The 27663-nt window shown below is 39.7% G+C and overlaps 1 protein-coding gene and 1 pseudogene across 4 annotated transcripts in view; one reads left to right on the top strand and one right to left on the bottom strand.

Moving 5' to 3' along the window:
* The window catches only part of NRG3 (neuregulin 3), a 1278837-nt gene that overhangs the window by 1085652 nt on the left and 165522 nt on the right, over positions 1-27663 (bottom strand). The window lies entirely within an intron of this gene.
* LOC136313180 (eukaryotic peptide chain release factor GTP-binding subunit ERF3A-like) lies at positions 7506-17812 on the top strand (annotated as a pseudogene).

The raw sequence follows: 27663 nt of genomic DNA, 5'->3' as shown, positions 1-27663 counted from the left end.
AGTAAACAGAGTGCCATTTAGTAAACATTATCCTACAACAAACCCTCTTATAATGAAAGCTGAGAAAAGCCTTTCCCAGCTGTTTCAATAGACTCCAGCCAGGAAGAGTGAGGTTGACAATGGATACTGGCTTGGATGACAGTCTAGCACACTTCCCTTCACAACCCTGATCTCAGAGCCTGGATTCTGAGTAGTCTCTCACTAACGTGGTGTCCTTCCTGCCCTCCCTATACCTCCTGACTGTTCATCTCTGCTCCCCTTGTCCCTGTCTCTGCTTGAGAAGGTTTCTTTCACCCTCAGTGTGAGTGGGCACAGTTAGTAGCCCGACTGGAGGCTAAGTCTGCCTCCTTCCGAAATTCGCCGCGAAAGGCAGAACTACATCCGCCACACCTTCTCATCCAAAGCAGCACATCAGCTATGTCGCTCCAGTTCAACTTGATGCCGAAAGAGAAAGTTAACTTTGAATATGAATTGTAAACCACTAAAACAATTAGCAAGAGAGTGCCAATCTCCAAGCAGCATCGAACTATGGTGACGGAGCTCATGCTTTCCTCATATTATTCTTTAATGTGCAGGAAGAAAATTGATATGACAGAAACATCATTTTGAAATTTCAGGGAGTTAATAATCTTTAAATTCATTCTTTCAAATATAGTTAAAAATTATATCCCTGGAGAAGAAATACCCTGAATACCATAGTGCAAATAGCTCCCTGTAAAGCCGTGCGATACACAGATGACTTCACTTACCTCCAACAGCTGGGGAAAAGGAGCTCAAAAATGGAATCAAAGAATATTAGTATATTAGTAAATATTTAACTTTCAGTAACACATCTTTTACTTTATACTTTGCTTAGCTTTCTAAAGCTGATTTCTGTCAAACTGCTGAATCCTCTATAAGCAGATACAGTTACATAATTTCACCTGCTTGTATGAAGTCTTCCAGGACCACACCCCTGAACCACCACAAAAGGACACACATATAAAGGAGATGTGATGTTTGCAAAGAAGTCTTGTATTGGTCACTGATTCCATCATTCACTGCTCAACGAATGAATGAACAGAAATAATATCCAGAAACGAGACTGATACCTGAGTCAGAGACATTTGAACATTAACATAAGCCAACAAAAATTAATAGCTATGGGGCCCTGGCCGGTTGGCTCAGTGGTAGAGCATCAGCCTGGCGTGCAGGAGTCCTGGGTTCTATTCCCGGCCAGGGCACACAGGAGAAGCGCCCATCTGCTTCTCCACCCCTCCCCCTCTCCTTCCTTTCTGTCTCTCTCTTCCCCTCCTGCAGCCAAGGCTCCACTGGAGCAAAGTTGGCCTGGGCGCTGAGGATGGCTCTGTGGCCTCTGTCTCAAGCGCTGGAATGGCTCTGGTTGCAAGAGAGTGACTCCCCAGATGGGGAGAGCATCACCCCCTGGTGGGCATGCCGGGTGGATACCGGTCGGGCGCATGCAGGAGTCTGTCTGACTGCCTCCCCATTTCCAACTTCAGAAAAATACAAAAAAAAAATTAATAGCTATGGAATAATACAGAGAGTATTCCCAACATTTTTCTGTTGAGTATAGTAGCAGCTCTTATGCCTAGGAATGGACTTGAAAAAATGCATGCTTACGGTATTTTATTTTTTTGTTGTTGTTGCAAACCTTAAAAATCATTATGAAAAAATGATAATATTTTCTACCAATCTTGTAAAAATTGTTAGGCCTTGTTCTTTTTGGGACTGTGATATGGGAGATTGGTTAGTTTAATCTATCAATATCTTACCCCTCCTCCAAAGTGGAGTTACAGCCATTGCTGTTGCTTTTGGAGAGGCCATGAACCAAATTAACTCCCAAATAACACATGAAAATCTTGTGTTCCAATCAATAACTAACTAAAAAATTATGAGTGAAAGTATAAAATGAACTAAGTAATTAGAGCATACAAATAGTCAAAAACAGGCAACACTCTTACTTTGATTAAGCTACAAATTTGGCTCTTTCTAAGCAGCCAAGCAAAACCTGCAACATGACCAGTTTACCAAGTATCAGGGGGAAAAGGATCTAAAGAGCATGTTTTTCCAGCACTGAATTTTTTTTATTTTTCATTATCTTTATTTTAATTAAAGTTTCTTATAATACAATATAACTTAGTATTTTATTAGTTTCAGGTGTGTTTCCTAGTGGTAGACATTTATATAACTTATGAAGCAATCCCCCAGTAAGAATAGCACCCATCAGCAACATACATAGTTATTACAATATTATTGACTACAATTGAATATAATCCAGTAAGATCGACTATATTCCTATAGTGACTATTTTGTATCTGTCATTTCATCATTCTCAATCCCTTCACCTTTTTCACCTCGTCCTGCAACCCCCGCCCATTTGGCCACCAACGGTTTGTTCTCTGTATCTATGAGTTTGTTTCTGTTTGTATGTTCATTTACCTTGTGTTTTAGATTTCACATATGTGTGAAATCATACAGTATTTGTCTTTCCGGTCTCACTTGTTTCACTTAGCTTAATACCCTCTAGTTTCATCTATATTGTCACAAATGGTAAAATTTTATTCGTTTTTATGGCTGAGTAATAGTCCATTATTATATGCATTATATATATGTACCAAATCTTCTTAATCTAATTGTCATCTATCAGTGGACACTTAGGTTGCATCTATATCTTGCCTATTATAAATGATGCTGCAATAAACACAGGGGTGCATATATTTTTTTGAATAAGTTTTTGAATTGCTGCAGATAAATATCCCAGAAGTAAGTCTGCTGAGTCATATGGTAGTTCTATTTTTAATATTTTCAGAATTCTCCATATTGTTTTCAATAGGTGGTATCTCTTGGTGGTTTAAATTTGCCCTTCTCTGATGATTAGTGTCCTTGAGCATCTTTTCATATGTCTATAGGACATCGGTGTGTCCTCTTTAAAGAACTGTTCATTCAGGTCCTCTGCCTTTTTTTAACTGGAGTATTTGGTTTTTTAGTGTTAAGTTGTATGTGTTCTTATATATTTGGGATATTAACCCCTTATCAAATGTATCATTGGTGAATATCATCTCCTATTTGGTAGATTTTTTTTTCATTTGGTTGATGGTTTCCTTTGCTGTGCAAAAACATTTTATATTGATGAAGTCCCACTTGTTTATTTTTCTTTTGTTTTCCTTGCCCAAGGAACTATGTTAGAAAAAAATATTGCTTACAGCAATATCAGGGAGTTTAATGCCTATGTTTTCTTTTAGGAGTTTTACAATTTTGAGTCTTACATTTAAGTATTTAATCCATTTTGAGTTTATTCTTGTGCATGGTATAAAAAAAAGTGGTCTAGTTTCATTTTTTGCACTTATCTATCCATTATTCTCAGAGTCATTAATGGAAAAGAGACTGTCTTTATCTCATTATATGTTCTTGTCCACTTTCTCATAGATTTATTGATCATAGAGGTGTGGGCTTTTATTTCTTAGCTCTCTATTCTATTCTATTAATTTATGTGTCTGTTTTTATGCCAATACCATGCTGTTTAAATTACTATAGTCTTGTAATATAATTTGCTATCAGGTAAACCCTTCATTTTTTAAAATAAATCTTTCACATATCAGATTATAATTGTTACATGAAAATAGCTATAATAATGTTATAACAACAGAAGCATTAGCCTAATTCATATGGATCTTTCTTTTAATGGCCTTGTAACAAAAGATCAATAAAAACGATTTTGCAAGGGCATATACCAATGTGGCTGAAATAAGTAAACTTTGGTAATATAACAAACTGACAACCTTTGTTTATAGCAGAGATCTTAATATAGTTAGAATCTCTATGAAGCTTCCATTTGCTTTGGAGAAAAATACAAACAACTTTTCCAATAAATACTTTAATAGAAGGACTATATGGGGGTTAAACTTCCTGTAAAGACCTGATCATCTCCCAGACATGTTAGGATGGGGACTATAGTGATTTTCTCCGTGGGTCTGTGCGTGTGTTTGTACAGCAGACCAATTGATAAGGACAGGTCGAGGGAGCTTTCTATGACTGAGCAGAGCTTGAAGTCAAAGCAGGGAAGAAAAACTTGGAAGCTTCTATATGATCCAAATAAAATTACCTATCAAAAAATATATTGCAAACAACAAATAGACTAAATAAACCCCAAATGTAAGCTATCACAAAAAAAATTAGAAATTGCCAATGTGCTCATTAAACAATTTGTGATTTTCCTAGCAATCTAGGAAATAAAAATTCAAACAAAAACAAAACACAACTTTTTACCCATTAATCTAAATAACTTAAAAATCTTAATTTCAGTATTGGTGTGGTTTCAGAGAACAGGCAGCCTCATACCCTGCAAATAAAAGATGAACTGAAAAGAAAGACTTTCTGGAAAGAAAGACTATAATAAATATGGAAAGTCTTTAAATATGCATGTTCTTTGGCCAGTTTTTATTTTCTAAGAAATGACTCTGAATGAATCATCACAGGCATATACACATATAAATACCTACTCAATTATACATATAAAATACTCTCAATTAACCCTATATCCCAAAGTAGCACACTGTTTAAAAGTTTTCAAAGTACAACATATGCCCAAATTCAATATTGCAGTCAAACACATGGCCATCGGAAGAAAATGAGATGAGGTCTGAGTAATTCTTACGTTTTGTGTATGACATCATCTGCATTTCTGTCTTTGAAAATACACAAGCATTGTTCCTTCTCATATCTAAAAGGTTCTGAAAATTAACCTTGAAAGCTAAGCAATGGAGTAGGGTTAGAAACAGCTTTTCCAATATTAATTTTAAAACTAAATTTTTTTTAATTGAGTTGAGCTGTTTGAAATGACATCATAAAAACTACCGGAACTAAACATGGTTTACTTTCAGCCTTAGCTGAGTATTTTCAGAGCACTGGCAGTGTCCCTGCAGAACATCACTCCCAAGCCTTCGAAATCACGTTACGTAGCTTCACTTCTCACTGAACAGATTGAAAGATGCTGGGCTCCAGCCTCAGGCTGCTCAAGGAAGCTCCAAATTACAGTAATTACAGGATATATTTTACCTCTCTGAAATAAATTAAGAATTGAAATAATGAGGACAGTTTCAGCTGCTAGACTTTGAAGAGCTTATAACCCCGAAGACAGTGGAATAGCTGGATTTAATGTGAGAAGGGACTTAAGCGATCTTCTACCTGTGGATCTTTTCCACATCGTCCAGGTGAGAAACCTTAGCCCAGACAGGGAAGGTGAATGGACACCTTAAGAGTCAAAGGCAGAGCTGGGTCTGCACCTAGTTCCTGCATGGAACACAACTGGATGCAGCTTTACTACCTGGGTTAATCTTACAAATAACTCTTAGAACAACAGTCCATAAGCACCATCTAAGGCAGCACTTTCCAATAAAAATACAATGAGAGCCACCTGTGTACTTTAAAATTTTCTGGCAGCCATGTTAAAGAAACAAAAACATAGGTGAAATTAATTTTAATGATATATTTTACTTAACCCAATATATAAAAGTATAATCATTTCAACCTGAATTCAATACTATTTTACGTCTTTTATTTTCTGGTACAAAGTATTTGACTATCACTGTGGCTTTTATACCTACAGTGTGTCTCAATTTGGGTTAGTAACGTATATGTGCTCAATGACCAGTGGCTGGTGGATGATGACGCTGGCCTAACACATAGCAGATTTTATGACTTCTTTCCAAAAGGTCACATCCATTAAGAAGGAGGTCTCTACTTACTACAGGAAACTTCGTAAGGAAATCCACTGAAGAAACTCCATCAATAATGAGGAAACACCACAAATACTGGGGTGTTACTGTGGAACTGACAATGCCTTTCTCCCATTGGTTGATAGTTTTAAGAATTAAAATAGTCTCTTCTCATAAAATAACGCTGATTCAATGAGGAAGTGCTAACAGCACAGCTGGGCTATCAGAGGCCTGTGACTGACAAAGCTGTGCTCTCTCCCCTTGATATTTTACCTGCTTATCTACAACCTCCAAGCCTTCCCTGCTTAAGATTCCCAGGTGCTTCTGCAAGAGAGGACTCCTCCCTCACTTTACTGATACTTTCATTCAGCTTCTTATGTTAATTAGCACTGGCTCTCCAATCTCACCAACCCAGATTACAATCACCTTGATAAACTGGATCACAGTTTGCTTATCTAAATTTCCCAACACTGGAAGCCGCGCAGCGCTGCACAGTACAGGTGCACAGAGTGTCCACCAACTGGGAGATATTCCAGGGATGCCTACTGAGAAGTCCATGCTCTCTTTCAGAAAATACTATATGAAATTAAAGTAAACAGAAGAAAAATACCCAATGTAAACACTGTAGCTTTCTAATTAAACTCAAAAGACGAGAACTGGGGGGAAAACTGCAGATCAGGACTCACATGGCCATGCCTACCTAGCAGTATCTAAAATTATCCCTTCAAATCAGGAAAACTTAAAGCAAGTGTGCGCGCGCACACACACACACACACAGGCCCAACAGCTTATGAGAGTTTAGTAAACAATCCCATCAGACTGATAAAATCATCTTCTTGTCCTGATTCAACAACAAATTATTACTTCAATGTTTCGTAATCAGAGTAGCAAAACTCCTGAGGATTCAATAAATGAATTAGAGACGCCATTACTCCTGAACAAAGTTAAAGTTGGCTTTGGCAGTACTTCTAGAGGCTCAGACTCTTAGGTACATTTGGATTGATGTTCTGCTAAGCCAACGCTAGCAACTATCAAAAAGCTGATTTGCACTTAAACATTTCTGCCTAATTTCTATTCATTGTTAAGATAGTAAGTGGCCTGTAAGCAAATGTCTCTATTTGATTTTTCCAGGAAAAATTTCTGGGGTATGTGGAAATTCCATTTTAGCGTTTAATATTTAGGCTTATTTTGGTTGTCTTCTTATCCTCTAGTATCATCTCTGGCAACTGACAATTCCCAGACCAAGAGTTTAGGAGTAAATGGTGAAAGCAGCTAAAAAATCAATCGAGTCTCCATGCCCCTCGGTCCCAGGCAGCCTTGCTTGCTTACCATACTGTGAGAGCTCATCAGCACTGTGGTTCCACTTGCTGCACTTCTAAATTGATTGGACATGCCCAACCCAAAGGTCAGATGGTAGTGTGTAAAAATAAAGGCCGTTTCCCCACAGAGCTCAAAGCTCCCCACAGCAGTTAAGTCAAGAAGGCCATTTCGAAGGCACTGGTCTGTGACCTGCATCGAGGGCTAACAATCTCCTTCGGAATGCACATGTTTCTACTTCCTCAAAATGACCCAAGAAATGCCACTGGAGTTTCTCCAGGACCCTTGCCATGTCCTCTCCAACAAAGATACAGTAATATTGCCTTTACAACCAGCAGAATTGGAAGTTTCAGTGTATTAGAAGCTATAAGAAACTAAAGTCAGTCTAGCATGTTATAAAATTTGTTAACTGCTGCATCCTCAGAAGTCACATTTACAATAAGGATGTTATATGAGCTATAAAATCTTAGGAAAATGGATCATTCTTTAGAGCAAGATGCCACAGTTAATACTGAAAAGCAGCATGGCACCACTGACTGCACTAAACCAATGGTCAAAGATCCGGGTGGTCACTTGATTCTTGGGACTTTGGGCAGGTCAGTTAACTTCTGTGAGGTCAGTTTCATGAAGACCATGGGTCTTAACCAGTTTAGGATTATAATTTTCTTTGAAAATCTCATAAAAATCTCTTCTTGGGAATTTTACTAAGAACACAGACACCTCCCCACCCCCAAATCCTTCCCAAGCCCCACATCAAGAATTCCCATTATAGCCTGGCCAGTGGTGGTGAGTGGACAGGGTGTCGACCTGGAACACTGCGGTCCCAGATTTGAAACCCAAGGTTGCCAGCTTGAACGTGAGCTCGCCAGCTTGAGCGCAGGGTCACCGGCTTGAGCTTGGGATCATCAACATAATCCTATGATCATTGGCTTGAGCAAATATTGCTGGCTTGAAGCCCAAGGTCACTGGATCAGCTCCAGGTCAAAGGGCATATGAGAAACAATTAATGAACAACTAAAGTGACACAATTATGGGTTGATGTTTCTCATCTCTCTCCCATCCTGTCTCCCTCTCTCTCTCTCCCTCTCTCTCTTCTCAAAAAAATTAAATAAAAAGAATTCATATAGATATCCAAATTCTGGGGTCTATCTCTAGAATATATGCTCCGTGAGAGCTGGGTAGGTCTCCAGAGCCTAGGACAGGCCCTACTACCCAGTGGGGACTCAAAGGTATTTGATAGATATCAGTAAATAAAAAATGGTGAAACTTCTGAAAGATTAAAGATGGTTTATATGAAAAAGACTTGCAACTGGCAAAATATTCTACAAATATGCTATTATTTTTGTTAAAGTAATTGCAAGCAACATCTTATGCTGTGTTTTAATTGATACTTATAGTAAAACATATCATCATAATTTAGTTTTCCAGTATAACCTTTTTTCTACTAACTTGAAAATTTTAAATTATTTGTGCTCCAATACAAATTTCTTCTCTTGAATATCTGTATAAAAATCAATAAATTAATGAACATTAAAGCCTCCGAGAAATCTGGTCTTCACCCTTTATGTCCTACCTGATTCTAATGATATCATTTTTTGTCAAATTTGGACATCTGTCAAAATTTCAAAGTCAAACTTATAATTCATGTTCTATTATGCTCTATATGAGAATATTCAGTCAAAAACTCAATGGCTTGCAATTTCTAAAAAACTCCCACCTTAATTCCTCACCATTTATTTTCTATGACTATGCCTCACCTTGACCTCATTATCTTTCACTTAAAAACATAAAAGTGTCCCTCACACCTATTAGGATAACTACTATCAAAAACATAAAACCAACTGTGTTCACAAGGATACAGAATGATCAGAAGCCTTGCCCAATGCTGGTGGGAATGTAAACTGGTGCAGCCACTAAGGAAATGGTATGGCAGCTCCTCAAATTTAAAAATAGAACTAGCATATGATCCAACAATTCCACTTCTAGAATCTCAAATTGAAAGCCAAAACTTGAAGAGATTCTGTGCACCCATGTCATAACAGCATTGTTTCACAAGGGCTAAAACATAGAAGCAACCAGTGTTCACCAACAGATGACCAGATGAGCAAGTGTGGTCTACGCAAATAGTGAAATATAATTCAACCTTAAAAACAGAGGAAATTCTGACAAATGCCGCAACATGAACACTGAAGACATGCTCACTGAAACAAACTCGTCACAGAAGACAAATAATGCACAATCCCACTGAATTAGGTACTTAGAGTAGTCAAAGTCACAAAGACAGAGACTAGAGTGGTGACGGTCAGGGGCTGGGCATACAGGGTTAGAGTTTACCTGGGAAACAGCTGCAGGGTTACAAGATGAAAAGAGTTATGAAGACACATGGGGATGGTTACACAGTATTATGAACATGTCAAATACACTAAACGTTACACTTGAAATGATTAAGGTGGCAAATTTTATATAATGTGTATTTTGCCATAATAAAAGAACAAAAACTATGTGAACAGATACTTCATCAAATGAAAATATATGGCTGGAAAATAACTACATTTAAAAAGATGTTAAATATAAAAAAATCATAAAAGTGTCCTCAACTTTTTCTCCCTCCTTGGCACCATTTCTAATCATCTTTCTAAAACACAAATTTGAGTATAACTTTCCTGCTTAAAAATTTAGTGTGAAATATTTTTCCTGCTTAAAATTTTTTTTATTTATTTTTTATCCAGTGAGAGGAGGGAAGGCAGAGAGACAACTCCCCTGCAAGAGCCCTGACCAGGATCCACCCGGCAAGCCCACTAGGAGATGATGCTCTGCCCATCTGGGGTGTTGCTCCATTGCTCAGCAACTAAACTCTTCTTAGCACCTGAGGCAGAGGCCAGAGAACCATCCTCAACATCCAGGGTCAATTCGCTTCAGTCAAGCCACGGCTGCAGGAGAGGGAGAGATAGAGGAGGGGGGGGTAGAGAAGCAGATGGCCACTTCTCCTGTGTCCTGCCAAGGAATTGAACCTGGGACATCCACATACTGGACCAACGCTCTACCACTGAGCAAGCCAGCCAGGACCTCTGTGCCTTATATTTTAAGAAAAACTTTAAAATATGGCAAATGATACTTCTATTGCTCTGGCCTAAACACACTCACCCTGTCCTCTCCCATCTTACACTCCATGCTCAATTCTCAGATAAAACTGAGGTTCAAAAAAATTGAATTATTCTTCAGTGTCATATAGTAAAGACAGGCTTTGTTCCAGGAATTTTTTTTTGCACACAGTATTATTCTCAAATCTATATTGAACCATCAATGATCAGTTCACAAACATCTTTCCTGAGACAACCCAGAAAAGGCTGTGAAGAGACATGACATGTTTCAAAGCACTGCCTTCAAAATCTGGTGACAGATTAATGTGGTGATATATTAATCAATTGTCATACTCACTTTATCACAGAATCCAAGTGAGAATCTTAATACTTTCATGTCTCATATTTAAGGCAGTGCTACCTACAGCATTGTTGTGCCATTGGGAAGTGAGTTTTTCAAACCATATGATTCAAATACATACTCTAAGAAAGAGTAACTTCTGACACTATATTGAGAAATACCCTTTGTTTAAAGAAAACAGACCAGTTCCTTCATTTCCTATTTGTGGATTAGAGATCTCCAAAAGCTTGGAAGAGAATCCATTCTCCTCATTCACAAAGAACTAAACTTGCCCTTTCTCTCCCATTCTTCATCTTTGCCCTGTACTGATCCATCCGGATACTCTACTCTCTAGGGTCTCTACAGTCTCTCTCGTTCTTCTTCCTCTGACTCACTATTTCTAAGCTCCTCTTCATAAATCTCAGGTTTCACACTGCTGTGCTTCTGATCAAAAATTACCTTCTGCCTCCTCCCTGACTGAACTGGAAACCTTCCATGGTACTTCTGTCAGGTTACAGAAGATCAGCTTCACCGAGGCACCCATGTTTCATCCCCAACACTGATCAACACGGGGCCAATTCTTCTATCCCAGTCCAGACCTTTCTTGCTTGCACTGTGGTCCTAGACAATGCACTTAATTCTCTAAGGTTCATAAGATTTCTATGATGGCTACAGGAGATAATACATAACCAGTTACTCAAAATAATACCTCACCCACGGAAGCTCAATAAATACTCTTATTATGTTTAGCTATTCTATTGCGCTTCATTTTTTTTTTTTTTGTATTTTTCTGAAGCCGGAAACGGGGAGAGACAGTCAGACAGACTCCCGCATGCACCCCACCGGGATCCACCAGGCACGCCCACCAGGGGCGATGCTCTGCCCCTCCGGGGCGTCGCTATGCCGCGACCAGAGCCACTCTAGCACCTGGGGCAGAGGCCAAGGAGCCATCCCCAGCGCCCGGGCCATCTTTTGCTCCAATGGAGCCTTGGCTGCGGGAGGGGAAGAGAGAGACAGAGAGGAAGGGGGGGTGGAGAAGCAAATGGGCACTTCTCCTATGTGCCCTGGCCAGGAATTGAACCCAGGTCCCCTGCACGCCAGGCCGACGCTCTACCACTGAGCCAACCGGCCAGGGCCTGCGCTTCATTTCTTTTAAGGAGGCACTTTCAACTACTGCAGACAGGACAGAGATGGTAAAAAAGGAAAAAATAAAAAATACACCAGCTCTGAAGAATACTCAGTGGGAAAGAACGGTTTCTTCCATAAGTGGTGATGAAAAACTAGACAGCCACATACAAAAAAGTGAAACCAAAACCATCTTACATCATACACACAAATTCAAAATGGATTAAGGACTTGAACATATGATATAAAATCACAAAATTCCTAGGAGAAAACATGGTAAGTTCCTAGACACTGGTTTTGACAATGATTTTTTTTGACTTGACAACAAAATCAGAGGCAACAAAAGAAAAGGTAAATTAGTAGGACCGCATAAAACTAAAGCTTTTTGCACACCAAAGAAAACCATCAACAAAATGGCAAGGCTACCTACCAAAATATTTCCATATCACATATTTCATAAGGGTTTAACATCCAAAATATATGAGGAGGTCATACAATTCAACAGTAAAAAACCAATCCAATTAAAAAATACGCAGAGGATCAGAATGCAGTTTTCCAAAGAAGACATATAGATGGTCAAAGGTACGTGCAAAAATCCTCAGTATCTCTTAATCATCAAGGAAATGCAATTCCAAACTGCTATGTGTGACTATTATCAAAATGACTCAAAATAACAAGTGCTGGCAGGATGAGATGTGGAGGAAAAAAAGAAAAACAACAACAACAAAAAACCTTGTAGATTTGTTGGTGGGAATGTAAACAGTGCAGCCCCTATGAAAACAGTATCAAGTTTCCTCAAAAATTAAAAACAGCCTGACCAGGCAGTGGCGCAGTGGATAGAGCAACGGACTGGGATGCAGAGGACCCAGGTTCAAGACCCCGAGGTCGCCAGTTTGAGTGCGGGCTCATCTGGTTTGAGCAAGGCTCACCAGCATGGACCCAAGGTCGCTGGGTCGAGCAAGGGGTTACTTGGTCTGCTGAAGGCCCGCGGTCAAGGCACATATGAGAAAGCAATCAATGAACAACTAAGGTGTCGCAACGAAAAACTGATGATTGATGCTTCTCATCTCTCTCCCTTTCTGTCTATCTGTCCCCATCTATCCCTCTCTCTGACTCTTTCTGTCTCTGTAAAAAAAATAAAAATAAAAAAAATAAAAAAATAGAACTGCCATGTGATCCCACAATTTCACTTCTGGCTATTTATCCAAAGGATATAAAAACAATAAGTCAAAAAAACATATGCACCCCCCATATTCATTGCAGAATTATCTACATGACACGGAAACATCCTAACTTTCCACTGAGAGATGAATGGAGTAAGAAAATGTGACTTATATATATAATGGAATATTATTTGGCCATAAAAGAAATGAAATTTTGCCATTTGTAACAATACAGGTGGACCTTGAGAGTATTATACTAAGTGAAATAAGACAGTGAAAGATGAATTACCATATAATCTCACTTGAATGTAAAACCAAAATTAATAATAATAATAATAATAATAATAAAGCTAGTTCCTAGATACAGAGAACAGACTGACAGTTGTAGCAGTGGGGGACTGAGGTGGGAGAGATAGGTGAAGTCGGCAAAAGGTACAAACTTCCAGTTATAAAACAAGTAAGTCATGGTGATGCAGCGTGGTGGCTAAAATTAATAACACTGTCTTGTATATTTGAATGTTGCTATGAGAATAGATCTTAAAAGTTCTCATCATTAGAAAAAAAAAACAATTGGAACAACGTGAGGTGAGGTTAATATTAACTACACTTATTTGAGTGATCATCTCTCAATATATCCAAATACCAAACCATGATGTTGTAATATAATGTTGTATGTCAATTATACCTCAATTGAAAAAAAAAAAACAACAAAAAACAACGAACACTAGCTCCACATCAGTGAGACTTGAGCCTGCCTCGGTCATGTCACTTAATTTGTTTGGCCTCAGTGTCTTCTTTTGTCAAAGAGGTATCCCAATGCCTTCATCAGAGGGAGGATGCTGGCTTCACATAGACAAAAGAGTAGAAAACCCTTGTCCCTGAGTTTATCATAGAGGCACTGCTATCTACATATTAACTAACTCATAATTATCAAGCCCCAAAAGACCTGCCTTCCCTAAACTCCTAAAGAACTAGTGTCCTTTATTTATCCTGGACATATTTTCCTCTGATTGCTTCAGCCGTGGTAGCTGTATTCGTCCCGCATGATGCGAGTCCCCCAGAGCAGTGGTCGGCAAACCGTGGCTCGTGAGCCACACGTGGCTCTTCGGCTCCTTGAGTGTGGCTCTCCCACAAAATCCCACGTGCGGGCGCTACCTCGACAAGGAATGTACCTACCTATCTAATTTAAGTTTAAAAAATTTGGCTCCTTCGCCCCTGGTGGGCGTGCCGGGTGGGTCCCGGTTAGGCGCATGCGGGAGTCTGTCTGACTGTCTCTCCCTGTTTCCAGCTTCAGAAAAATACAAAAAATAAATAAAAAAAAAAATAAAAAAAATAAACTTGGCTCTCAAAAGAAATTTTAATTGTTGTACTGTTGATATTTGGCTCTGTTGACCAATGAGTTTGCCGACCACTGCTCCAGAGCATTCACCATGGTGTTCTTATATATTTCTTCTGATCTTTCCTTTCCCTCCAACAAATAGGAGTATTTGGAATGTAAATGTCTAAGGACCACAGTTGGGTTAAATTGAACCTCACCAATACATGCTATTAAAGTGAATATGTTTTATTTATATAACATCTCATCTGTTTGAGATCACAACCAAAAAAAATTGTCTTTATCTTGTCTTTTTAGGGCAGTAGTTCTCAACCTGTGGGTCGCGACATGTATTGTACAATAAATATGTATTTTCCGATGGCTTTAGGCGACCCCTGTGTTTTGGTCGTTCGATCCCCGCTGGGGTCGCGACCCACAGGTTGAGAATTGCTGTTTTAGGGGCTTAGGAAATCAAATATATTATAATAGCAAATTTATATAAATAAACATAGATAACATTAAAAATATTTAATTGTATGTAGTATAACTAAAAACATTAAACATAATTAACAAGAGATTGTTCCAAAAAATCTGTAAACAGTTACTATCAACAGAAAAAAAAAATTTTTTTTTAAGTCCAAAATCCGCCTGACCTGTGGTGGCGCAGTGGATAAAGTATTGACCTGGAACACTGAGGTCGCAGGTTCAAAACCCTGCACTTGTCTGGTCAAGGCACATATGGGAGTTGATGCTTCCTGCTTCTCCCCCTTTCTCTCTCTCTCTCTCTCTCTCTCTCTCTCTCTCTTTCTCTCTCATTCTCTGTCTTCTCTAAAATGAATAAATAGAAAATAAAAAAAAAAAGTCCAAAATCTAACTTTGCACAGGGAAAAAAAATGTAACTTACAAAGTTAAATTTCTGGAAGTGGTTCACCAAAACATTTTGACTAGGTTTAATACTTAAAATCACTGGATTTATATTAAAAATTCACATACACATGAACAAAAATAATAAATAAATAAATAAATAAATAAATAAATAAATAAATAAATAAAACTTGCCCATACCTGCTCTCTACTTTCCCACTGGCGATAGCTGCGTAACCTCTGACCCACTGTGAAAAAAATGTTGAGGACCATCCATGTCAGCACAAGGCTCCCACCGCTTGGAGATGGAGACAGAAAGTTTCCCGTCTCGTGTGTTAAAGTGCAGTTGTCCCTGTGTGAGGTGGGCTAGCTGAGAACACTGAGGTCAACATGTTCTGCCTTTAAGCACTGATGAGACACAAGCTGAGTCTCCAAGGAGAAGAAGCTCACGAGCTGCTCTTCAGAAACCAACTTCTGTTCTGAAATCCTAAGAAGGTTATGAGGAAACAGGAAGGACGCAGGTCACAAGGAGTGATCATCTGAAACAAAGAGGTTTCTGTTCATCAGGGAGATGTCACAGCTCTTCCAAAAGAGGAAGACTTCCCATGCAAGGACTTCCATCCTGAGCAGCGTCCCTCCCGGGGTCTGCAGTGTGTGGATGAAGGGCAGCTGAGTCATGGAACCAAGGCCCCAGACTCCCCCAGACAGTGTGAGGCATGTGGGGCTGGCCCGGCAAGTCTCTGCTCCAATAAATGGCCATGTGTAGTCACACATCAAGAAAAGGTGGTACCACAGATAAAGTATTCATTGAGCAAGAACTTTTCCTGCTTAAGGCAAGCATTTGGGCAGCAGACATTTGCACAGCTGAGCAGCAGGAGCTCCATGGGTCAGTGGACTGTTTTATGAATAAGTCCACAAAGGGCAAGTGCTCCATAAACTAAATAAATGTTTATAAATACCACACCCTTTACATGAATAGAAAGTATCAACAATCAGGACCAAATGTAGTAGCGTGCATTTTCTAAACCATATAATAGTTTACAGAAAGTTTTCTCTCAAAGATGCATACTCAGGATCCTAGGCACACAAAGAAGAAATAAGTGAAGCAGAGCCTGCAGTTGTTCCTTGGGAGACAGAAGACCCCCAGAAAAAATGCCCAAGACATGATAAAGGAGGAAGAGAAAATCCCAAAACCTACACCACCAGGTGCCCCTGAGAAAGAACATGGCCATGTAGTATATAGAACGTGGCCATGTAGTATATAGAACGTGGCCATGTAGTACTATATTCATCAGGCCATGTAGTATATAGAACGTGGCCATGTAGTATATAGAACGTGGCCATGTAGTACTATATTCATCAGGCCATGTAGTACATAGAACGTGGCCATGTAGTACATAGAACGTGGCCATGTAGTACATAGAACGTGGCCATGTAGTATATAGAACGTGGCCATGTAGTATATAGAACGTGGCCATGTAGTACTATATTCATCAGGCCATGTAGTATATAGAACGTGGCCATGTAGTACATAGAACGTGGCCATGTAGTACATAGAACGTGGCCATGTAGTACATAGAACGTGGCCATGTAGTACATAGAACGTGGCCATGTAGTATATAGAACGTGGCCATGTAGTATATAGAACGTGGCCATGTAGTACTATATTCATCAGGCATGCAGATGCTCGCAAGTCAGCTACGGGGACAAAGAAAGAATGCATCCATCTATAGTAGTTGACAAAAGGACACTTGAGAAATATGAAAGAAAAGCTAAAAAAAACCACAAGGAAACTAGGTACTTGTCTTGGGCCTCAGGTACAAATCAGGAAGAACTAGATAAGGATAAAACAGTTGAAGTGGTATGCTTATTTTGAAACAGAAAAGAAGCATTTCACAATCCCAGATGCCCCTGGCCGCAAGAGTTTGATCCCAACCATGACGTTGGTGCTTCTCAGGCTGCTCTGGCTGTCCTGGTGATCTCTGCCAGGAGAGGGAGGCTTGAACTTGGACTTGAAAAAGGAGGACCGACCAGAGAACATGCAATATTGACTGAAACAGCAGGTGTAAAACACTTGTGCATATTAATGAAATGAATGATCCCACAATGAATTGGAGCAATGACAGAGAAGACGGAAAATGTTGGGTCCATTCCCAAAATGCACACTCACTTAATGCCCTCAAACGGGACTGACTGGAGCAGATCTTAAAGAGCAATCGGACTTCTGTCCTCAGTGCAATGCCTGACCATTTAGTTCGTATCTGGGTGATTTGCCACACTTCACTAGAACAGCTGATGGACCATTCAAGCTGGCAACTATGGATACATACAGGATCTGGGCACCTTGGTCCCAGGAAAGCTGCAGTTGGGATCTATCTATAAACGCCAGCAGCTGGTTAGGATGCCAAACAAGCACAGGTGGAAGTTCTTGGAATACTTGCTGGTGATGTAGAACCTGATTCTGTAGCCCCAGGGAAAAGCCCCAGAATCAGACTGAAAAAAACTGAAGAAGAGATTCATACTTTGTGATCCTAATTAAAGCTGTCACTCTGAATACACACTGGATGCCCAGAGAGTGATGACAGAGCACAAATCCATCATCTGTCCAGGTTATAATTCAGTGCTGCATATTCATACCTGTATAGAGGAAGTCAAAATAGCAGCCTTCATTTGCTTAGCAGACCAAAAAAGTCAGGAGAACAAAGACTCAACTCCATTCTGTGAAACAATAGGAAGTGTGTGTTGCTTGCTTAAGGACATCAGGATAATCTGCCTTGAGACCTTTACAAGATTTTGCTCAGATGGGTTGGTTTACCTAGAGAGATGAAGCTAAGAGCACCACAATCAGAGAAGTGCTGACATCAGTGCCAGAGAAAGACAAAGCATGTTCTTGATGACCCTGCACAATAATGGGAGGGGACCAAACGCAAAAGCTGCCATCACACCACTTTTTCTCATTTTCTGCCCAATGACAAATCTCTCCCCATGTTTTCCAAAGACAAAATCCATAGCAAAAGTCCACGTAATATCAGCATTCTCATATGGAGAGCTCTGCTATGCCACTGCTGAATTTTCGCCAAGACTTTTTTCTTCCCATCTCAAATTGCTCCCTTGGACAGATTTGACCATAGCTTTGTAAATGATGTAGACATCATAGCCTGTGATAATAACCTACAATGTTGGTTTTTTATCATTTATCCCTTAGGCATACATAGTTTTTTTTTAACTCCCAGGCAGATTGCTCTATGTGCGAGTGCATGCGTGTGTACAAGTTACAAAGACAACTATCATTTTAGTAAAATAGTCAATTTGAAAAAATGAAGTTGCATGGCATAGTGGTTATGAGCATAGACTCCTGGGTTTAAATACTCCATCTCTCCCAAACTACACCTACTTATGACTTTGGTTAATGTCTTAACTGCCCCAAGACTCAGTTTACTCACCTGAAAAATGAGTAAGTTCATTTCTTCTCATAATACCACTTGATGGTTGAATACCTATAAGAATGTATGGGAAATCACTTCCCCACATGTGTGATAAGAACCCTAGGAAATTATCTCCCAGTGAATGACTTATAGAGGTCCTGTGGTATTGGTAGACCACTCTATAGCTCAGCCCTCAAAAGGCCTAGTCCTGTTGTCTCCACTTCTCCATGGCAGAGAAAAACAAGCCTTGGCCAGTTGGCTCAGCAGCAGAGCATCAGCCCAATTTGTGGAAGTCCTGGGTTCAATTCCAGGTCAGGGCCCACAGGAGAAGCAACCATCTGCTTCTCCACTCCTCCCCTTCCCAATTTTTTTTCTCTCTCTCTCTTCCTCTCCCACAGCCATGGCTCAAATGGTTGGAGCAAGTTGGCCCTGGGTACTGAGGATGGCCCCATGGCCTGCCTCAGGTGCTAATATAGCTCAGTTGGGGAGCAATGGAACAATAGCCCCAGGTGGGCAGAGCATCGCCCACCAGTGGGCTTGCTGGGTGGATCCTGGTTGGGGCGCATGCAGGAGTCTGTCTCTGCCTCCCTGTCATCTCTCACTTAATTAAAAAGAAAAAGAAAAGAGAAAAGAGAAGAAGAAAAACAAAACAAAACAAAACAAACATAGCTTCTCTTTCTCGTGGTGATTAATGAAAAAAAGTCCAAACACAGGGCAGCTCACGCTGGTAGAGGTATGAACGGGTGAAAAGGAAGATTCTTGCTGTACTTCTCCTCTGTCCTGTCTCAGGGCCTCCCTGTTAGACCGGTTGTCATCAGTCCTCCACCAAGCAAATGTTTTTAAAAGAGCCCTAGATGAGGCTGAAAACCCCAACCCCGCACTTCAGTCACGCCCCTGATCAACGCACAGCACTGTCCAAAACCCCAACCCCACACTTCAGTCACTCCCCTGATCAACGCACAGCACTGTCCAAAACCCCAACCCTGCACTTCAGTCACTCCCCTGATCAACGCACAGCACTGTCCAAAACCCCAACCCCGCACTTCAGTCACTCCCCTGATCAACGCACAGCACTGTCCAAAACCCCAACCCCGCACTTCAGTCACTCCCCTGATCAATGCACAGCACTGTCCCTCGGAAAAGTGGAGTTTCCCTTTCCAAATTCCCGATAAGATGTTAAGAGAGCAAGCATTATTTTGTGAACTGCTACACACTGTAAGACCATGACCAGGTTCCCCTCAGTGTGACAAGAAGCACCCACCATGCACATAAGGGACAACCACACCCGCCAGGCCTAAGTGGAGAGGGACACTGATAGAAGATGCCCCAAATGAAGAGATGTGGAAAGAGGTCCCTAAATTTCTCTGTATGCAGCGCATTCCAGAGTGCTGGGCCTATGTTCACACACCACATACACGTTTGGTAAATGCTCGGCTCCCTTAAGTCCCCAAAGACCCAAAGACCCTGCGTCTGGTTTAGAAGTAAATAAAGAAGACAGGACCCAGCTTCTGTCTCATGGCAGGACACAAAGCCAGCACGTCAGGCAATCGAGAGCCACAGTTCATGCAGCTTGTTGTTCTGAGTTCTCTTACGTTTTTAGAAGCAATATATCTCACATTACACCTCAGAAATTCCCATACTACTCTGCCTCATATGACTAAATAGATACTAACATTTTACTACTTCCTTCTATTCAAGTATCATTGGTGATAAAGGCAAAAGAGTAATATGGCCTTTAAAGAAACTGCACATTTGATACATCTGGGAGTAGCAGCACATCTTAAAACTGCAGTTAAATTTTAAAATCAACTTCCTACTTAAAGCTGAGGAAGGAGAACGCGGGCTGCAGCACTTCCTTCTGCGGGGCTCACCGGACAGACCTTCCACACAGGCGCTGCCTTTGCAGAACACCAGGTCAGGCGAGCACAGGCTCTGCAGCGAACACTGGTGGACAAGCTGGATTAAATCAGTCAACTAAACTTGCCAAAAGGTCCACAGCCAGTATTGCCTCAGATTATTCTTGATGATGTTAGTGTATCCAATGACATTATTTTTTAAATCACTCAGGCTTTTTGTGTTTTATTTAAATTTTGTTCTTCATGGTTGTGGAGGTAAATGGACAATGAAATTGACCACCAGAGATGGAACCAGAGCAAAGAAGAGGAACCCCCTGGGCTGCAGGAGGTGGACTCAGGAAATACATGAGGAACCACCACCTTGTGTGGCCCTGTTCCAACAGCCATGGCCCTGCCCTAATGAACTAGGGAAAAAGTCACAATGATATATAAACTCTCTTCCAAATAGGGGTAGTCAGTAGATTATTTGTTTCCCTCCATGATTTTTATGTGTTCGTATTAGTGAGCTTATCTAACGTCCAAGGCCAGTAACTTTCCATTGCTCTAAAGAGAGGTCACTCTCTGCAGAACTACTTGTTTTGTACCACATACCACTCTCTTTGGACCACTCTGCCTCCCCAGTGCCTCACCTGTGTCTGTCTAACTCATGCATTTCATCTAAGTCAAGTTTGTCATCCTTTCCTGACCTTCCAAACTATATGTTAGTACCCTCCCCTTCTGGTCTCCTAAGTATTCTGACAACATGTTACACTAGTGCTTCTTCACATAGCCATTGGCTTATAAAGAAATAATCACTGTAATTTCCTGTATAATGCCCATCTCTCTTGTGAATTCAGTTAATACATGTTGAATGAAATAATTACCTATAAGTTAATAATGAGTAAATAATAGAGAACCCATAAGTGAGAGAGAAGATAGTTAACTTTCTTTTACAATTCATTAAGAAAACACTTGAGTTCATTATTTGCTTTTTTTTTTAATTGCCGCCAAGAGGGGAGAAGTGGAGGATGATATAGAGTTCAATAGTTTTTAAGGTTCCAATTGTTAATATCAATGTCATTCAAGATGACAACGGGTGGAGAAGGTACAGCATAAAGACTGACATTTTTGTGAACAGGCTCATGAGGTTACTGTCTTGCTTACACTATTTATATTATTCATTACATTAAAAATGTTTACAGAGTAAAATAATACAAAAAATTTAAAAGAGCAAGAATTAAAAAAAAACAATATTATTTATTCACAGACAGCACACATTGAAAATCCAAGAAAGTCAATAAATAAATCATTATAATTAATAAGACTGTTCAGCAAGGTTGCTGGATACAAAGTCAATATTTAAAAATAATGATATGCCTTTATATCAGCAGCAAATTAGTAGGAAATCATATTTTAAAGAGTTACATTTATAATAGCACAAATAGTAACACAAATCTAATAAACATGTTGAGACTTTAGAGCAAAATGATATAATTTTATTGAATGCCATAAAACAGATAAGAAAAATATCATATTACTATACCTGACATCCCTAAGACAACACACTAATCTAAAAATTCAAAGCAATTTCAATCAAAACCTTATCAATGTTTTCATAGGATGTGGCAACTTCATGCTAAACTACATGTGGATGAGTTATATGTCAATATCTGTCAAGGCAATTTTGAAGTAAGAGAAGAGGTTAACTGATTATATTTATTAGTTTAACTGATATCAAGTATTAAAATTCTACAGAGATTAAACAATACATATAGTTGAAAGGATAAACAAATACAGCAAAGTAACAGAATTACTATCTTCAAAATAATTCACATACCTATCAGAACTTTGAATATAATAGGACACAAATTTATAAGCAAAAGATAAGACTAGTCAAGGAATGGTATGGAAACAACTGACCATCCAAATGGACAAAGAAAAAAAAATCAGATTTCTACTTCTCTCCATTCTGTTGCATTAATAACTTAAATCAGATAACCAAATATCTAAATTTTTGAAGTGCAGCACAGAGAATATATTGATGACATCAAGATAGACACAAGAAAGGAAAAACTGTGAAAGAAAAAATAATTAATATTGAAAGTCTTTATAAGATAAAACTGGTCATAAGCAAAGTAAAAATAAAAACTTACCACTGAAAAATGATGTTTGCGATCCATACAACAACAACAAAAAGGAATATTATACAATGTACAAAAGTAAAATGCACAAATTGATTTGAAGAAAAGAAGACAAAAATAAGTCGCATTAATTATATGAACAGACAATTGAAATAAGAAACTCAAACGGCCTATAAACATAAAAGTGGTCAACCAGTAACAACCTTACAATAATCAGTATTGTAACATGCTTATTAGATTGTCAAAAATCAATATATCTGACCATAGACTGTGGGCAAACAGGATCAAACACATAACAGATAAGAGAATAAACTGAAGATCTGTTTAACATTACACAGCTAAACACAGACACAACTTGCAACCCAGCAATGTGATCTTTCAGTTTATACCCTGGAAAAACTCTTACAGATTTTCATAAGGTGACATATATAAGGGTGCTCGTTACACTGAATCATGATTCACATACACACACATTTCCTTTTCATTCATTTGTTAATATTTTGAAGTCATGTCTAATTCACCAGTATAAAGAGAAAATGGAGGCCCTGGCCGGTTGGCTCAGCGGTAGAGCGTCGGCCTAGCGTGCGGAGGACCCAGGTTCGATTCCCGGCCAGGGCACATAGGAGAAGCACCCATTTGCTTCTCCACCCCTCCGCCGCGCCTTCCTCTCTGTCTCTCTCTTCCCCTCCCGCAGCCAGGGCTCCATTGGAGCAAAGATGGCCCGGGCGCTGGGGATGGCTCTGTGGCCTCTGCCTCAGGCGCTAGAGTGGCTCTGGTCGCAACATGGCGACACCCAGGATGGGCAGAGCATCGCCCCCTGGTGGGCAGAGCATCGCCCCTGGTGGGCGTGCCGGGTGGATCCCGGTCGGGCGCATGCGGGAGTCTGTCTGACTGTCTCTCCCTGTTTCTAGCTTCAGAAAAATGCAAAAAAAAAAAAAAAAAAAAAGAGAAAATGGATTCTTGATAAATGTAAAGAGATGGAAAGCAACAGTTCCTGACTTTCCTGGGATCACTCATTAAACATGTTTGCTTCAGGTAACCAAACAACAGATCGATTATTACTTTATTGAGATATTCCCTAGCGCTGGTTTGAGAAATGTCATAGCTCATTAAGAAAGTTAAAAACAATCAGCCTATTTTCTTTCCCAAGCACTGGTCAAGTTTTATCATGTCTGACTCATTAAGTGCTAAAACTTTCAAATGTTCACTGGGCTGTATAATTTCATGGGCTACATAAAACTGGTACTATTTAAATGTTAATATATGTCATCTTTGGAGGTTCTGAAGTTTTAAAATGTTTAATCTTATCTCATAAAATGTCAGAATCTATATTTGCAGATAAGTGTAGCTTTTAGTCCTAATAATTAGATGAGCGAATAGTCATATCTGCCACTGCAGACACAGCCTGCTCAAAAGACCTGTTTCATAGCATTTGTTGTTTAAAAAAGCACTAAGCAAGGATTTACAAAGTTCATTTTCCACTGACTAGCTATTTTAATCCCTGACCCTGATCCTGAGTAAGTCATTTCATACCTCTACATCTCATTTCCTCACCTGTAACAGGCACTTGTGATGCTGATCCTTCATATTTCAGAGCACAAAGGTCAAAAGACACCAAATGAGATAGCAGGCATAGCATTATGTGCTACAGTTTCCATAACAAAAAACCACAGACTGGGGGCTTAACCTACAAAAAGTTGTCTTCTCACAATGCTAGAGGGTAGAAGTCCAAGATCAAGGTGTTGGCAGGGTTGGCTTCTTCTGAGGACTCTCTCATTGCTTATAGATAAATGATGGTCTTCTCTCTGTCTCTTCATGAGGTCTTGCCTGTGTGAGTGCCTGTATCCAAACCTTCTCACCTTCTACAGCTGTCAGTCATATTGGAGAAGCATTCATCTCAGATACCTAATTTAACGGTAACGTTCTTACCACTTTAGAAATTCCATTTCCAAACTCAGTCACATTCTGGAAGTTATAGCACCTCAACCTACTAATTTTGGGGAGAACACTTAAGTCCACAATGCAGTCAGTACCTATAACTAATCATCACTGTTGACAAAAGGATCATTCTTTAAACTCTACAATACACATCTGCAAACACATGAAACTCCTTTATTTATGCTCACAGTTACTGATGACTACTGCTGGAAGCCACGTGATATGTGGATGAGAAAAGATAAGAGAACTGAGTGAAGAGTTCTCCATTCTTGCTCAAGAACTTTGGTCCTTTGCTTTCCCCTTTTTCCTGTAACATCAGTCTTTTCTCTCTACTACAGGATCCCTGTCACCATGCACGTTTCCTACCCAGGCTGCTTCCACACATTTTAAACCATGTCCACATTAGGAAAAATATTATAACACAATATATATGTGTGTAAATATGTACTATTTATAAATATTTCACAATACTGTATTCCCTAAAATACAATTCTTACCTTTACCATAGAAGACATATGCTCTGTGTTCTGCTTTAGTCTAGCTAACTTTTTAAATGATGATTGCAACTCAAAATTATTTTGAGACCACTAATAGTTCACGAACTCCAGTTTATAAATGCTGCTCAAGTGGAACACTCTTTTAAAGCAAGACAACTTCCCTCAGTCCACATATATTCCCCACCAACAACCCCACTGCTCTCAAAAGAGATGCCAACAAACACTTGCTCCACTTTTTCACTTTCTGTTAATTAAGCAGTTCAGGTCACCCCAACCTGGCTCTGCCCCAACCACTCCACTAAATCTTCTCTTGCAGTGGTTGCCAGCAACCCCATGTTGCCAAATCCAATGGACTCATGTCAATCATCATTCTCAACCTCAACATTACCTTCAACATCATCAGCCACTCCGTCACTCTTAAAATACACTCACCACCTTCTTGACTTTGAAATAGCAGTGTCCTGCTTCTCCTGCAACCTTGCCATGCAGGTCTGCGTCATGCTCTCCTGCCTTGCCCTCCTCAACCTAATCACACCTGACAATCTGGGCTCAGTCCTGGACCCCATCCTCTCCCTAATCTTCACTTCATCCCAGACACTGTTAAAAAACTAGGTGAAATATCACTTATTGTCTCTAGAATCCCCAGTGTTTATCTGCTCCAGAATTCCTTAGGATCACAGCACATGTACTCAGTTGCCTATTTGATATACCCATTTATGTATCTTATATAAGACTCCAACATATTATCAAACTCACAATTTTATTCACAAACCTACTCATCTCCCACTGTTCCTGACTGAACACAACAACACTTCCCCAGACCCTCCTGCCAGAAATCAGAAAGTCTTCCTTTTCCCCTCTCTCCTCTACTCAAGCAACTCACCAGCATGATAGACTTTTCTCCTCAAATTACATCTCAAATTTTTTTGATACTATTATGATTCCTTTTTAATCAAACACTATTGCACTTACCCCAACACATCACCACCTCCCACACACCCACCATTTTCCACAAAGCAACCAAAATCATCTTTTTAAAATGTGATTAGATAGCACCATTGCTTTCCTTCCCTCCCAAGCACACATTAAGAGAGCCAGGCACTTACTGAGCATCATCAACGTTCATTTATTCAAGAATAAACCAGTAATGCCTTTACCGTGCAGTCCCGGGAGAGACAAGGGGCGGTGAAAGCTTGGAACTGTTTTCTTGCATATGAAACTAGTGAAAAGGAGGAAAGAAGAACCTGAGGATTGTACAAAAAATCCATTTCCCAAATGTTCCAATGTGATACAATGAACCAACATCTGCTATCTTTTCATATTACTTAGAGCATAAAAGCATTAGAATTGTCAGGTTCGTGTGTACCAGGGTCCCCTCAACTATTTAATAGAAATGTCAGGGGCAAAGTAGACATGCATGTTCATCTCCTAGTTCCTGGGGCCAGAATGGTAAACATTGGAAAACAGATACTAACAGTTGGGCTACCCAACTTACTAATAGCCCTCTCAAAACATTGGCATTTCAAGATTATTATCACCATTAATTAAATAAAGATACTTGGGTTTATAAATATTAATCAACATACCCAAAAAGGTTTTTCCAATCTCTGCTTAAGCCCTGCCCTCTAATGACTATCTCTGATGATGGAGAACATTGATAACTATCAGAATATCCAAAATAGTCCCACACCTGGTACACAGGATGAGGTTAAGTCCATTCTCAAAAATGTGCAAAATAAGTGGTGTCTATATGTTTCCCTAGAGACCCTGGAGAAAATATTGTTATAATTGAATTGATAGATAAAAATATAAGAGTATCAGCCCTGGCCAGTTGGATCAGCAGTACAGCATCGGCCCGACATGTGGAAGTCCTGGATTCAATTCCAGGCCAGGTCACACAAAAGATGTGCCCATCTGCTTCTCTACCCTTCCCCCTCTCCTTCCTCTCTGTCTCTCTCTTCCCCTCCAGCAGCCAAGGCTCCATTAGAACAAAGTTGGCCCAGGCACTGAGGATGGCTCCATGGCCTCGTCCTCAGGCACTAGAATGGTTCCAGCTGCAATGGAGCAATGCCCCAGATAGGCAGAGCATCGCCCCTGGTGGGCATGCCTGGTGGATCCTGGTTGGCACATGTGGAAGTCTGACTGTCTTCCAGCTTCCAACTTCAGAAAAATACAAAAATATATATATATATATATCAAATTATTATATTGTACATATAAAATTAATATAATGCTACATTCAATAAACAAAAGAAATATGGGAAGCAGATAATGTCAGAGCTCTTTAATGTTGATGATAGTATAGAATGAAGCCTTCATACACAACAAAGTAGCCATCACATTGCTTAAGGATCCCTGGAGGGAAACAAGGTACTGATGGATACCAAATTTAAGATGACACTGGCCTGGGGCAGGAAGGAAGATGTGATTGAGGAAGTGTACCTGGAAGCTCGCTATGTGTTGAAGTACATTTGCTCGGAATTTTGTGGAGTTAGGATTTGAACCAGGTTTCTGACTTTTAGAATGAGGCTTTTTTCACTATTCTGTACTGGACAACCCTAGTAGCATTTAATCAGTGTAGAAATTTGTCAGTGCGAAGAGGCAGAAAGACACTGAAGACCTGTGTCTGAATTACTCCATAAACATAAGTTCCTTATTCTCTATATTTCTAACTTCTGCTCTATAAAATCAGGGTTCTAAAACTATATGCAGCATAATTATGGGGAAAGTGCATAGCACTAGTTCAGAACATCAGAGGTCTTCATTCCCATTGGTTTTACTGAGAAAACAAGCAAGGTCTTTCGGTCTGGATTTGAAATAAGAGCAAAAGAAATCTATAGTGAGCCCAATGTACCCCTGATAAAAGGCAGGATGACATGCTCATCACTTGTACCAATTCACATACTATT

This window comes from Saccopteryx bilineata, chromosome 9, assembly GCF_036850765.1.
Source record: "Saccopteryx bilineata isolate mSacBil1 chromosome 9, mSacBil1_pri_phased_curated, whole genome shotgun sequence".
Classification (NCBI taxonomy): domain Eukaryota; kingdom Metazoa; phylum Chordata; class Mammalia; order Chiroptera; family Emballonuridae; genus Saccopteryx; species Saccopteryx bilineata.
Note: the sequence above shows the minus strand (reverse complement) of the source record. Positions and strands in the feature narration are given on the sequence as shown.